General features: G+C 47.4%; 1 protein-coding gene across 7 annotated transcripts in view; it reads right to left on the bottom strand.

Moving 5' to 3' along the window:
* The window catches only part of RALY (RALY heterogeneous nuclear ribonucleoprotein), a 95,811-nt gene extending 90,865 nt beyond the window's left edge, over nucleotides 1-4,946 (bottom strand). For 3 of the 7 annotated variants that reach the window (XM_012804128.2, XM_012804129.2, XM_012804130.2), the window contains exon 1: nucleotides 4,527-4,886. The gene's annotated coding sequence lies outside the window, so the exon portion shown is untranslated. Of the gene's footprint in view, nucleotides 1-3,782; nucleotides 4,135-4,526 lie in introns of those variants that run through there. The other 4 variants (XM_023512232.1, XM_012804131.2, XM_012804127.2 and 1 more) reach the window with 3 other exon arrangements.
* Nucleotides 4,947-11,505: the final 6,559 nt, after the last annotated feature.

Raw genomic sequence — 11,505 nt, 5'->3', positions numbered from 1 at the left:
GGCACTCTTCCCAGGGGGATGGCTTGAGGCTCTGTCTCAAAAAAAAAAAAAAAGTTCTGGAGATAGATGGTGGTTATGATTGCACAACAAAGCCAGGAGAGGTGGCTCACTCCTGTAATCCTAGCACTCTGGGAGGCCAAGGCAGATAGACTGCCTGAGCTCACAGGTTGGAGAACAGTCTGAGCCAGAACAGACCTTGTCTCTAAAAAAGAGCTGGTGGGGGCAGTGCATGTGGCTCAGTGGGTAGGGCACCAGCCCCATATACCAAGGGTAGCAGGTTCAAACCCAGCCCCAGACCAAACTGCAACAAAAAATAGCCGGGCATTGCAGTGGGCACCTGTAGTCCCAGCTACTCGGGAGGCTGAGGCAAGAGAATTGCCTAACCCAGGAGTTAGAGGTTGCTGTGAGCTATAACACCACAGCACTCTACTGAGGGTGATAAAGTGAGACTCTGTCTCTAAAAAAATAAAATAAAATAAAAAATTTAAAAAAAAGATAACTGAGTGCTGTGGCAAGCACCTATAGTCTCAACTACTCGGGAGGCTGAGGCAAGAGAATCGCTTGAGCCCAAGACTTTTGAGGTTGCTGTGAGTTATGACGCCATGGCACTCATGGTGAATAGGTGAGACTATCTCAAAAAAAAAAAAAAAAATTACACAATGTGAATGTACTTAATATTACTGTATATTTAAATGTAGTTAAAATGGTAAAATTTACGTTATATATATTTCACCACAATTTTTGTTTGTTTGTTTTTGTAGAGACAGAGTCTCAGTAGAGTGCTGTGGTATCACAGTTCACAGCAACCTCCAACTCCTGGGCTTAGACAATTCTCTTGCCTCAGCCTCCCAAGTAGCTGGGACTACAGGCCCGCGCCACAATGCCCGGCTATTTTTTTGTGGCAGTTTGGCAGAGGCTGGGTTTGAACCCGCCACCTACCCACTTAGCCACAGGTGCCACCCTTCACCACAATTTTTTTTTTTTTTTCAGTTTTGGCTGGGGCTGGGTTTGAACCTGCCACCTCCGGCACATGGAGCCAGTGCCCTACCCTTTTGAGCCACAAGTGCCAGCCGCCCACCACAATTTTTTTTTTAAAAGCATGCCAGCTTTAAAGTTATACTGCAGTTAATCCTGGTTTGGCCACTTACCAGCTATATGACTCTGAGCAAATAATGTAACTTCTCTAAGCCTGTTTTCTTCTCCTGTAAAACAGGAGTAACAGTACCTAATTCATAGGTTGCACTGAGGATTAAATGAAATACTCCACAGAATGACCTTAGTTTGGTGACTTACACATGTTAAGTACTTTAAAAATGTTAGCTGTTATTACTACTACTAACAGCAAACCATTTTCATAGCCACTTTCTCATAATCCCTACAACAACCGTGTGAGCATTTATAGAAAGGAAATGTGAGGATCAGAGAGCTACAATGAGTGGCTCAGTTTATGATGTCAAGTCAAATCCTCTGCCCATTAGAGATGTCGTGTCCTTACCATTTGTTAATTCTGTGATATGAGGCAACTGCCCTAACCTTGCTTCATTCCCTTATAGTAAGGAAAAAGGAGGCATAAACCAAGTTCTGCAAACTTCCTCACAGAAATGAAATCAAATAATGGTTACAAAGAGTAAATAAATAGAGATAAATCAGAATTTTTTAAACAGGGGAGGAGAGGGGATGGGTGGAGGGAGGGCGATTGGAGGGATCACCTCTATGGTTTATCTTACAAGGGTACAAGTGACTCTTTCTAAAAGTAGAATATAAACATCTTAACACAATAACTAAGAAAATGACATAAAGGCTATGTTAACCAGTTTGATGAAAATATTTCAAATTGTATATGAAAACCACACTGTATCCCATGATTGCATTAATGTACACAGCTATCATTTAATTAAAAAAAAAGAATTTTTAAAAAATATAAAGCAAAACTGGAAACTCAGGAGAAATGGTAACACTTGTGCACTAAAACCTGGTCTCCTTGTTATACTAAACATGAGGCACACAACTTCCTTGGGATTTGTAGTTACTTAGGATTCCTGATTTCAAGGCCTGAATAAGTGGTTAATGCCCTTTTTTACAAGGTGGCAAGGTATGGGAGAAATAAAAAGATTACTGGACTGGGAATTCTAGTGCTGATTCTGTTACTAGGCAGTCTATGAATTACTTACTTCCCCTTTTCAAGGTTTAGTTAATAGAGAAAGGGGGAAAGGCAGATATGAAAGGTGGACTAGATGGTTCTGTAAGATGCCCTCCAGCTCCGACATGCCATGACTCCTAAATGCAAATCTTTGTTTGAATATACGAACACTCAGAGAGGTAAGTTTCTCTCCTTCCCCCACTCAAAAGAACTAATGCAGGCTCTGTGTCCGCAGCCCAGTGGTTAGGGCACCAGCCACATACACTGGAGCTGGTGGGTTTAAACCCAGCCCTGGCCTGCTAAACAAAAATGACAACTACAACAAAAAAATAGCCAGGCATTTTGGTGAGTGCCTGTAGTCCTAGCTACTTGGGAGGCTGAGGCAAGAGAATTGCTTAAGCCCAGAAGTTAGAGGTTGCTGTGAGCTATGATGCCATAGCAGTTTACCGAGGGCAACATAGTGACACTGTCTCAAAAAAACAGAAAAAAAAAAGTGAGGCAGTGTCTGTGGGTCAGTGGGTAGAGCACCAGCCTCATATACTGAGGGTGGCGAGTTTGAACCCAACCCCCGCCAAACTGGGAAAAAAAAAAACCTAATGCAAACATCAGGAACTTTTTTTTTTTTTTTTTGGAGACAGTGTCTTTTTGTCGCCCTGAGTAAAGTGCTGTGGCATCATCATAACCTCACAGCAACCTCAAACTCCTGGGCTCAGGCAATCCTCTCGCCTCAGCTTCCCGAGTAGCTGAGACTACAGGTGCCTCCCACCACACATGGCTATTTTTTTTTTTCTGTTTTTAGGAAAGACAGGGTCTCTGCTCTTGCTCTGGTTGTGAAGTCCTGAGCTCAAGCAATCCACCTGCCTTGGCCTCCCAGAGGGCTGGGATTACAGGCCTGAGCCATTGCACCTGGTCAGGAACCTTCTTGAGACCTGGCCCAGAAACTCCTTTGCCTGGTTTTAAGGCGGGGCGGGGCCTGATGGGAGGAGGGGCTGATCCCCCAAACGAGGATCATACACATTAGAAAACTGGGCCTAATTAAACCCTATTTGAGAGCAAAGCTGAAGTAGATGACTTGAGCTACCCACCTCTTCAAACTAGAATCAATAAAGCTAAATAACACAAACAACATGCAAGGCTTGGGCAAAAAGAATATACCATAAACAAAGGATGGGCCTCCCTCTTTTAGAGTCTTAAGCCTTCCTCCAACCAAAACCCCAGAGAACTTAAGCTGTGCTTCCGATCTGGAATCCTATCATCCATCAGCCTCTAACAATAAATTCATCCTAACCTCCCTTCTCTCAGTACTATGGTAACCCCAGAATGTGACTTCATCCATAATATAGCAGACAAGGGCCCAGAACTCAGAGAACCCCGAAGTTTTATCTCTAACTACACAACGGGACCCAAGGGTAAGTCAAAATCCCCTCTGCACTAAGAAATGATACACGCTCACACCAGAAGATAAATAACAGGTACTAACATAACTGGCTTTACATTTCTGTAGCCATTAACTGTGACTTGGAGCAAAGTACTTAACCTTCATGTGCCTTGATTTCTGCTTCCGTAAAGGAGGGTGAGCCAAAAGGCCGTTGTATTTTAAATAAAATAAGGTTAATAAGTTCTAATTCTCATCAGACGTTACCTGTTGGTATTAAACACTTCTCTCACATATTAGTTTCCTCTCTGAATCCTTGAACACACTGCGAGGCGAGTTTCTCTCCTTCACCCATTTCACAGAGGGGCAAGCTAAGTCTCAGCCGCAAAGAGGGCTGCGTGAAGGACCTCAGCTCCAGGGCCTGTCGTTCTTCTCCGAGTCCGGGGTGTGTGAACACCCCAGGACCCGCAGAGGAGGGAGCGCGGTGCTCAAGCCCGAGAGGAGCGAGGCGGGACCTGTTTCGCGCGCCTCCTGACGCCCGCAGCCCCCAGCCCTGACGGGAAATCCGGAAGATACCCCGGGCTGGGGCCAGAGCCAGGGCTGAGCCCGCCCGAGGCCTCCCCGGCAAGGCCTCCGCTCCCTCCTCCCCTCGCCCGGCAGGGCGGAGCACGAGCACAAAAGACTCCAACTTCCGAGCGGGCGCGGGCCCACCCTGCCAACTCCTGGCCCCAGCGCCGCCGGTGGGGAGGAAGCGGGCGGCGACTGCTAGAGCGGGCGGGAGCGGGAGCCGGCGCGGACAGACCCGAACTGGCGACCCACGGCGGCGGGTCCGGGCCTGAGGAACGAGCAGAGGGAGGGGGGCCTGGAGTTACTCTGGCTCCTGGACTCTCAGAATGGCCGAAATAAGAGTTTCTAAAAATAGGCTGTGGCCCGCCCGAAGAAGTGGGCGAAGGAAAAGGCACACGGTACACCCCCTGCACCTCTACGGAGACGCCGGCGGCCCCCACTCACCCGCACGTAGAGGTCTGGAGAAAGCGGCGCGGAAGGAGGCGGTGCCCCCGCACTTGGGGTCGAGAGAGAGTGCGGGAGAAGGCAGCCCCGGCCGCGGCGTGAGGAGGCTGAGCACAAGCGCGGGAATCGCCACCGCCGCTACCGCCCCCTCAGCTTCCTTCAGCTCTGCCGCCCCGCGCCCGCGCCGATCGCGCGCCCAGCCGCACTGACAGCGGCGCGAGCCCCGCAGCCGCGAGCCCTTCCCTCGGCCGGCACCACCGAGGCGCGCGGGTGTGGGGGCTCGCGAAGAGGCTTCCCTTCGCTCGGCCCCACCCGCCGCTGTGGCCCTGGCCCCGGGCTTTCCCTCCTCCTCCTCCCTGTCTCTCAGGAAGGACACGGTGACACGACTACCAGGAGGCGGCAGCCCCGCCCTAACACAGCCGGACTCCCCTGGCGCACGGGCTTTCCCCACCCCCTCAGCCGGGCTTTGGAAAGGTCCAGAGCTTCCGCGGGGAACGAAGGAAGGCGGGGGCGGGGCGGAGCCTGACGGGAGGAGGGGCTGAGATGGCGGCCTGAGGGCGGAGCTAAGGCGCGAAAAGCTAGTCGTTTATACCAGTTTGCAGCCGGAGACGGGGCGGGGCTGTGAGGGTTTTGAAACACTAGGATGAGGGGCTAGACAGGTAGGGAAGATCATGGAGGCCTCGGAGAGTCGAGCGCAGGGCAGTGCTGGAGAGAGAGGGGGCTGTGGGCGGAGCTAAATGGGGACATGCCCTGAGGAGGAGTCAAGGATGGAGGGAAGCCAATGCAAGTCTGGAAAGAGGCAGAGCCTTCAAGAAGCGGAGAGGGTGAAGGCGGAGCTGGAAAAAAGCCCAGAGTGGGGAACGTAGAAGTCGGCCTGAAGGAGGCGGGCCCGGAAGCAGAGCGGAGAGGCTGAGGCTAAGGGTTGGCCACTCTGGGGAGGAGCCGGAAGAAGGTGTGCCCTAAAGGAGCGCCGAGTGGGCGTGGCCTGAAGTTGGGACTGAAATCCGTCGTCTGGGGGCGGTGCCCGAGAGATCCGGAAGAGGTGAGCTAGGAAGAACCACCTGGTCCTTTCGCTTTCAAGGAACCTGGCCACGTGGACATGTTAAGGGGAGGCCGCGATGAGAGTAGTCTGCCGAGGAGGCTCTATTGTCACACCTAAAAAAGGTTAACTTTACCTTCCTAGAGTGCAGATGTTCTATAATCTGATTCAGGTGGTGGTCCTCCCACCTAAATGTTTCTTTCACTTGAATCAGGGTTTTTAGCCCTCAGGTTCTCCCCCCCTACCCCCCAACCTTCTCCTTCCGAGGAACAGTCAGGGGGGTCCTCCGAAACACAAGAGGACAGTTGTCCTTCAGTCCTCAGCTATCGATTTTCCTGCAGGCTGGAAGCTGACGAAACAAATTCATGCTTTATCCGACCTGTGATTTTATGTTTCATGTTGCCTCCCCAGAACCTGTCTAAGAGAAGGGATTCGTGAGAACGGAGAAGAATTTGAATTCAGAGTCCTGGCTTTGCCAGACCAGCAGTTGCAAGTGCACTTCTGTCATTTGACCTCTGTGCCTCCTTGAAAGGAAGAAAAATTAGAGAAATGATGACACTGAAAGCAAGTCCTGGGATGTTCTAACTCTAATATCACCTCAGAGTCATCTTCCTTGAGCACCTCGTCTTAAGGTGTTCTCTAGTTTCTTCTATTTGTTCATGTGTTGTGTACATCACCATGTTCCCTGACTTAGTGCCATGTCTGGCACACACCTAGTGCTCAATAATCACTTGAATGGATCAATCAATCAATCAATGGATTATGAATCTAGCACCAGCCAATCTCCTCTGCTGTTTCTGGCCACCCCTTGGCTTCTCACTTCCCTCCTTGTGCAGTAGCCTTATCATACTTACTAGAATACACCACAGTCTCTTAGCACCCTCTGCTATAGCATTTTCACAACTTAAGATTGTTCCCCTTCTGCCCAGAAGCTTCTAGTTCATCCTTCAACATTCAATTCAGGAGTGCCCCCTCTAAGAAGCCTTCCCTTTTGCCCCACCCCTTCTTTATAAAACTTGCCTGTGGGGATGATGTCCTGTTCTCTGCTGACACGGAGGATTATGCTCATGTCTTACAAAGTCCTATGTGATCTGGCTCCCTCCTGCTACCCTTCTGACCTCATTTCCTAATGCTCTCACCCTCTCACTCTGTTCCAACCACACATTGACTTCTTCCCTGTTACTTCAATATGCCAAGCATACTGCTGCCTCAGGGCCTTTGCACATATTGATATGTCTAACTCAAATGCTTTTCCAGATAATTGGTTTGACTCACCTTCAGGTCTCTGCTCAAATGTCATTTCTTCAGACCAGGCATAGTTGACTCACATGTGATATCCTAGGATATCTAGGCAAGTAGATAACTTGAGCTCAGAAGTTTGAGACCAGCCTGAGCAAGAGTGAGACCTTATCGCTACTAAAAATAGAAAACTAGCTGGGCATTGTGGTGAGCACCTGTACTCCCAGCTATGCTGGAGGCTGAAGCAAAAAGGATCTCTTGAGCCTCTGAGTTGAAGGTTTCTGTGAACCACTGCGCCATGGCAGTCTACCCAGCCAGAGTAAGACTTTGTCTCAAAAAAAAAAAAAAAACCAAAAAGAAAACCACTGTGCCCATGCCCACTGGTTAAGGCACTGGCCACACACACTGGGGCTGGTGGGTTCAAACCCAGCCTGGGCCTGCTAAACAACAACAACAACAAAAATAGCTGGGCATTGTTTTGGGCACCTGCAGTCCTAGCTACTTAGGAGGCTAAGGTAAGAGAATCGCTTAAGCCCAAGAGTTTGAGGTTGCTGTGAGCTGTGATGCCAAGGCACTCTACCTAGGGCAACATAGTGAGACTCTGTCTCAAAAGTTATTTCTTCAAAGAGGCTTTCGCTGGCCCACATTTAGAATATAATACCCTACTCCTTCACTCCTTTGTACTTCCTCATACTCATTCCTGCTGGATTTTTCCTCCGTAGCACTTATCACCACCTATTTGTATGTCCATTATTTCTTTTGCATTTCCACCTTCCACTACAGTATGATCTTCACAAGGACAGGATATTGTCTGCTTTGCTCCCCAGTGCTTAAAATAGTCCTCATTTAATATTTGTTGAAAGAATGACTGCAAATTTGACTGAGAAATGTTAGGAAAACTGTCAGTATTACTACAACAATCTGAAAATTATGGTATGAAGAGAGATGTTTCTAAGGAAATATGCTGGCAACACTAACTAACATTTATGAAGCAGTCACTAATTGCCAGTCTGCTGAGAGTTTGCAAGTTTATTTAATTCCCACAACCAGCCCTATGAGATAGATACTATTATATGTATTAACCCTATTGTACAGGTGAGGAAACTGGCACAAAGAGGTTAACTTTCCCAAGGTCACACAACTGACAAATGATAGAGTCCAACTTTAGAGCCTACATGATGCATCCCTATATTATTATTCTACCTTCTAATTATTAAGGATGTAGAGTTGTTGATCCAATAAAGGTGATGAATGAGGAAGAAACATTCTTTTGCCTTCTGGATAGTGTGATATAGGGTATAATGCCTAGACTTATGGTTGATTTTTTTTTTGGCCACCACGAGGGAAGCCAGCCAGAAGATAAAACCATCACATGGAGGAGGTCAGGACTGAGAAAATATTACAAAAAAATTGAACCAGAGACCTGATGAAGGCATTCCTAAAGGTCAGCCCACTTTTGCACTTTAACATGAACCAATACATCTTTGTGATTTAAGTAGTTTGTCATTTTTGTAACTTGCAGCCATAATTTCCTAACTAAAATGGATGAGTAGAGTTCAACAGATGGAGATAAAGTATCCAGGTCAGGGATGGAAGAACTTTAAACGTAATCTGGTTCAACTGTATTTTTAATCCTCCTAGTAAATCCTATAAAGGTGGTTCTGGTTTTGTCCCCATTTCACAGATGAGGAAATGTGACATGGGCAATGTGTCATAGATAGTAGGTGTAGGGACCAGGATTTGAACACCAGGTTGAGTTCTAAGCTGTGCATTCAGCCACTTTCTGTCTCCACTACTGGACTTAATTCTGCCCTCTGAACTCATCCTGACGGGGCACATTCCTCTTCAGAGATGTGACAATGATATTTGCAGAGCTACCTATGCCAGGATTAGGAAGATGGAGTCAAAAAAGAGGAGATTAGAAGGACCCAATAGGCATCTTCATCAGAGGCAAAGAATGAAGAAAGAATAGATGAGGGAGAGGGTAGTGGGGGAGAATTAGCAGGTGGGGATGGAGGGACGTAAGAAAGAAGACAGGCTTGGCATTAGAACTGGAGTTGCAAAATCAGATGCCAATAGGGCCAGGCATGTACCATAACAAGGGTGACCAGATGTCCCGCTTTTGGCGGGACAGTCCCACTTTTCTTTTCTTTTTTTTATTTTTTTTTATTTTTTTGAGACAGAGCCTCAAGCTGTCCCCCTGGGTAGAGTGCCGTGGCATTACAGCTCACAGCAACCTCCAACTCCTGGGCTCAAGCGAGTCTCCTGCCTCTGCCTCCCAAGTAGCTGGGACCACAGGCGCCCGCCACAACGCCCCGCTATTTTTTGGTTGCAGCCGTCATTGTTGTTTTGGGGGGTCCGGGCTGGGGATTCGAACCCGCCACCTTAGGTGTACGTGGCTGGCGCCTTAGCCGGTTGAGCTATAGGCGCCGAGCCGACAGTCCCACTTTTCAACAATTTGGCCTGCAGCATTTTTAAAAAGTCCCGATTTTTGGAAAGAATGCATGAACAGGCGGGAGAACAAGGAGGGAATATACGGTTTTCAGCTGCCATGTGGCTATTTCGCCAGAATATGAGTTTTATATTATTTTTGTTAATTTTATAATGTTAAACTGTAATAATAACAAATAATTGCTGAGAAGTGATTATCGAGAACTGCTTATCAAAGTTTGCATTGTTGTCAGGCCCGGCCCTGTCCCGCCCCCTGCCCTGCCCCCCCAAAGTTGTCCCACCCTACCAATGTTAAAATCTGGTCACCTTAACCATAACTGACTCCATCCTCCTTCTAGAGGAGAGAGCTACTATTCGTGGAAATACAGGCTCCTACTATTTCCAGTTGCCAGATCTAAAAAGGAGGGACTTGAAGGAGTAAGCTCTAAATCCAAATTTTAGATTAAACCATCTGCGTTTTGTTGTTGTTGTTGTTGTTGTTGTTTGTCAAGACAGAGCCTCACTCTCTTTCCCCAGGTAGCGTGCCATGGCCTCACAGCAACTCAAAGTCCTGGGCTCAAGCAATCCTCCTATCTCAGTCTCCCAAGTACCTGAGACTATAGGCACCCATCACAATGCCCAGCTAATTTTTCTATTTTTACTAGACTTTTCTATTTTTACTAGTGAGACTCTGTCTCACTCTTGCTCAGGCTGGTCTCAAACTCCTGAGCTCAAGTCACCCTCCTGCCTTACCCTCCAAGAGTGCTAAGATTACAGGCATGAGTCACCACGCCTGTCCTGGCTGAATCTTTTTTTTTAAACTGTGTAAGCCAAATGAACCATATCTGCAGGCCAATTATTATAGGCTGTGTTCTGGAAATTGACAATCTCTTGCCTTTAGGATAAAGTCTATAATTGCATACTTTTAGGGTATGTTTTAGTTATCTATTGCTACATAATAAACCATTCCAAAACTTAGTGGCTTAAAACAAAAATGATTTGTTATATTTCACAACTTTATGGGTTTACCGGGTAGTTCTGTTGCTCTATATTCATCTCCTCCTCCACCTGTTCACCTGTTCTATTTCTTTTTCTTTTCTTTTCTTTCTTTCTTTCTTTTTTTTTTTTTTTTTTTTTAGCTGGGGCTGGATTTGAACCCACCACCCTCGGTACATGGGGCCAGCGCCCTACTCCTTGAGCCACAGGTGCTCCCCTCTATTTCTTTTTCAAGTCCAAGTGCCGATGGTGCCTCCTCCATGAAGTCTACCCTATCACCCTTGTCATGCATGTTGCCACTAGCTTCTCTCCAAGCTTTGTTGTCCTTTATTTATAACTATTAGAACATGTGTCCAGCTCACCTAGAGGGCAGAAGCCTGTCTTGTCCATCTTGTCCAGTACAGTCACATAGGAAGTCCCTCATAACTGCTATCAGATTGGATTGAACTGAACTGACCCTTGGAGATATTTAGTCCAACTTGCCCATTTTACAGATGGAGAATGAGGCCTAGAGAGGGGAGCAAACACATTGCGGACACTGAAAGCCTCCCAGCAAGAGTTGTAGAATCAGGGCAAGAGCCCATGTATCTTGATTCCTAGGTTAAGCTCTGTGTTTAATCCTTGCTGATACAGATATCTGGGAAGGGAGTAGAAGTCATTTTTCATTTCAGATGTATAGTCAGGAGCCTGGCCCTTCCAAGTGTTCAGTTATTATGACATTAGAACAGGCCTCAGTTCAAACTCCAGTCCTGGCCAGCCACAGTGGCTCACACCTGTAATCCCAGCACTTTGGGAGGCCAAGGCAAGAGGATCATTTGAGGCACAGAGTTGGAAACCAGCTTGGGCAACATAGTAAGACCTTGTTTCTACAAAAAGAAGGAAGGGAGGGAGGGAGGGACGGGAGGGAAAAAAGGAAGGAAGAGAGGGAGGAAAGAAAGAGAGAGAGAGAAAGAAATTCTACCAAAAACAATGATCCTATAACTTAACTGAAGAAGCTCTGGCTCAGCACCCATACCACAGTGGTTACGGTGCCAGCCACATACACCAAGGGTGGTAGATTCAAACCTGGCCCAGGCCAGCTAACAACAATGACAACTACAACGAAAAATAGCCAGGCGTTGTGGCTGGTGCCTGTAGTCCCAGCTACTTGGGAGGCTGAGGCAAGAGAATCACTTAAGCCCGAGAGTTTGAGGTTGCTGTGAGCTGTGACGCCATAGCACTCTATGGAGAGCAACATAGTAAGACTCTGTCTCAAAAAAAAAGAGGTTCTTCAAG

This window comes from Otolemur garnettii, unplaced genomic scaffold, assembly GCF_000181295.1.
Source record: "Otolemur garnettii isolate 467f Iridium unplaced genomic scaffold, OtoGar3 scaffold00025, whole genome shotgun sequence".
NCBI lineage: Eukaryota > Metazoa > Chordata > Mammalia > Primates > Galagidae > Otolemur > Otolemur garnettii.
Note: the sequence above shows the minus strand (reverse complement) of the source record. Positions and strands in the feature narration are given on the sequence as shown.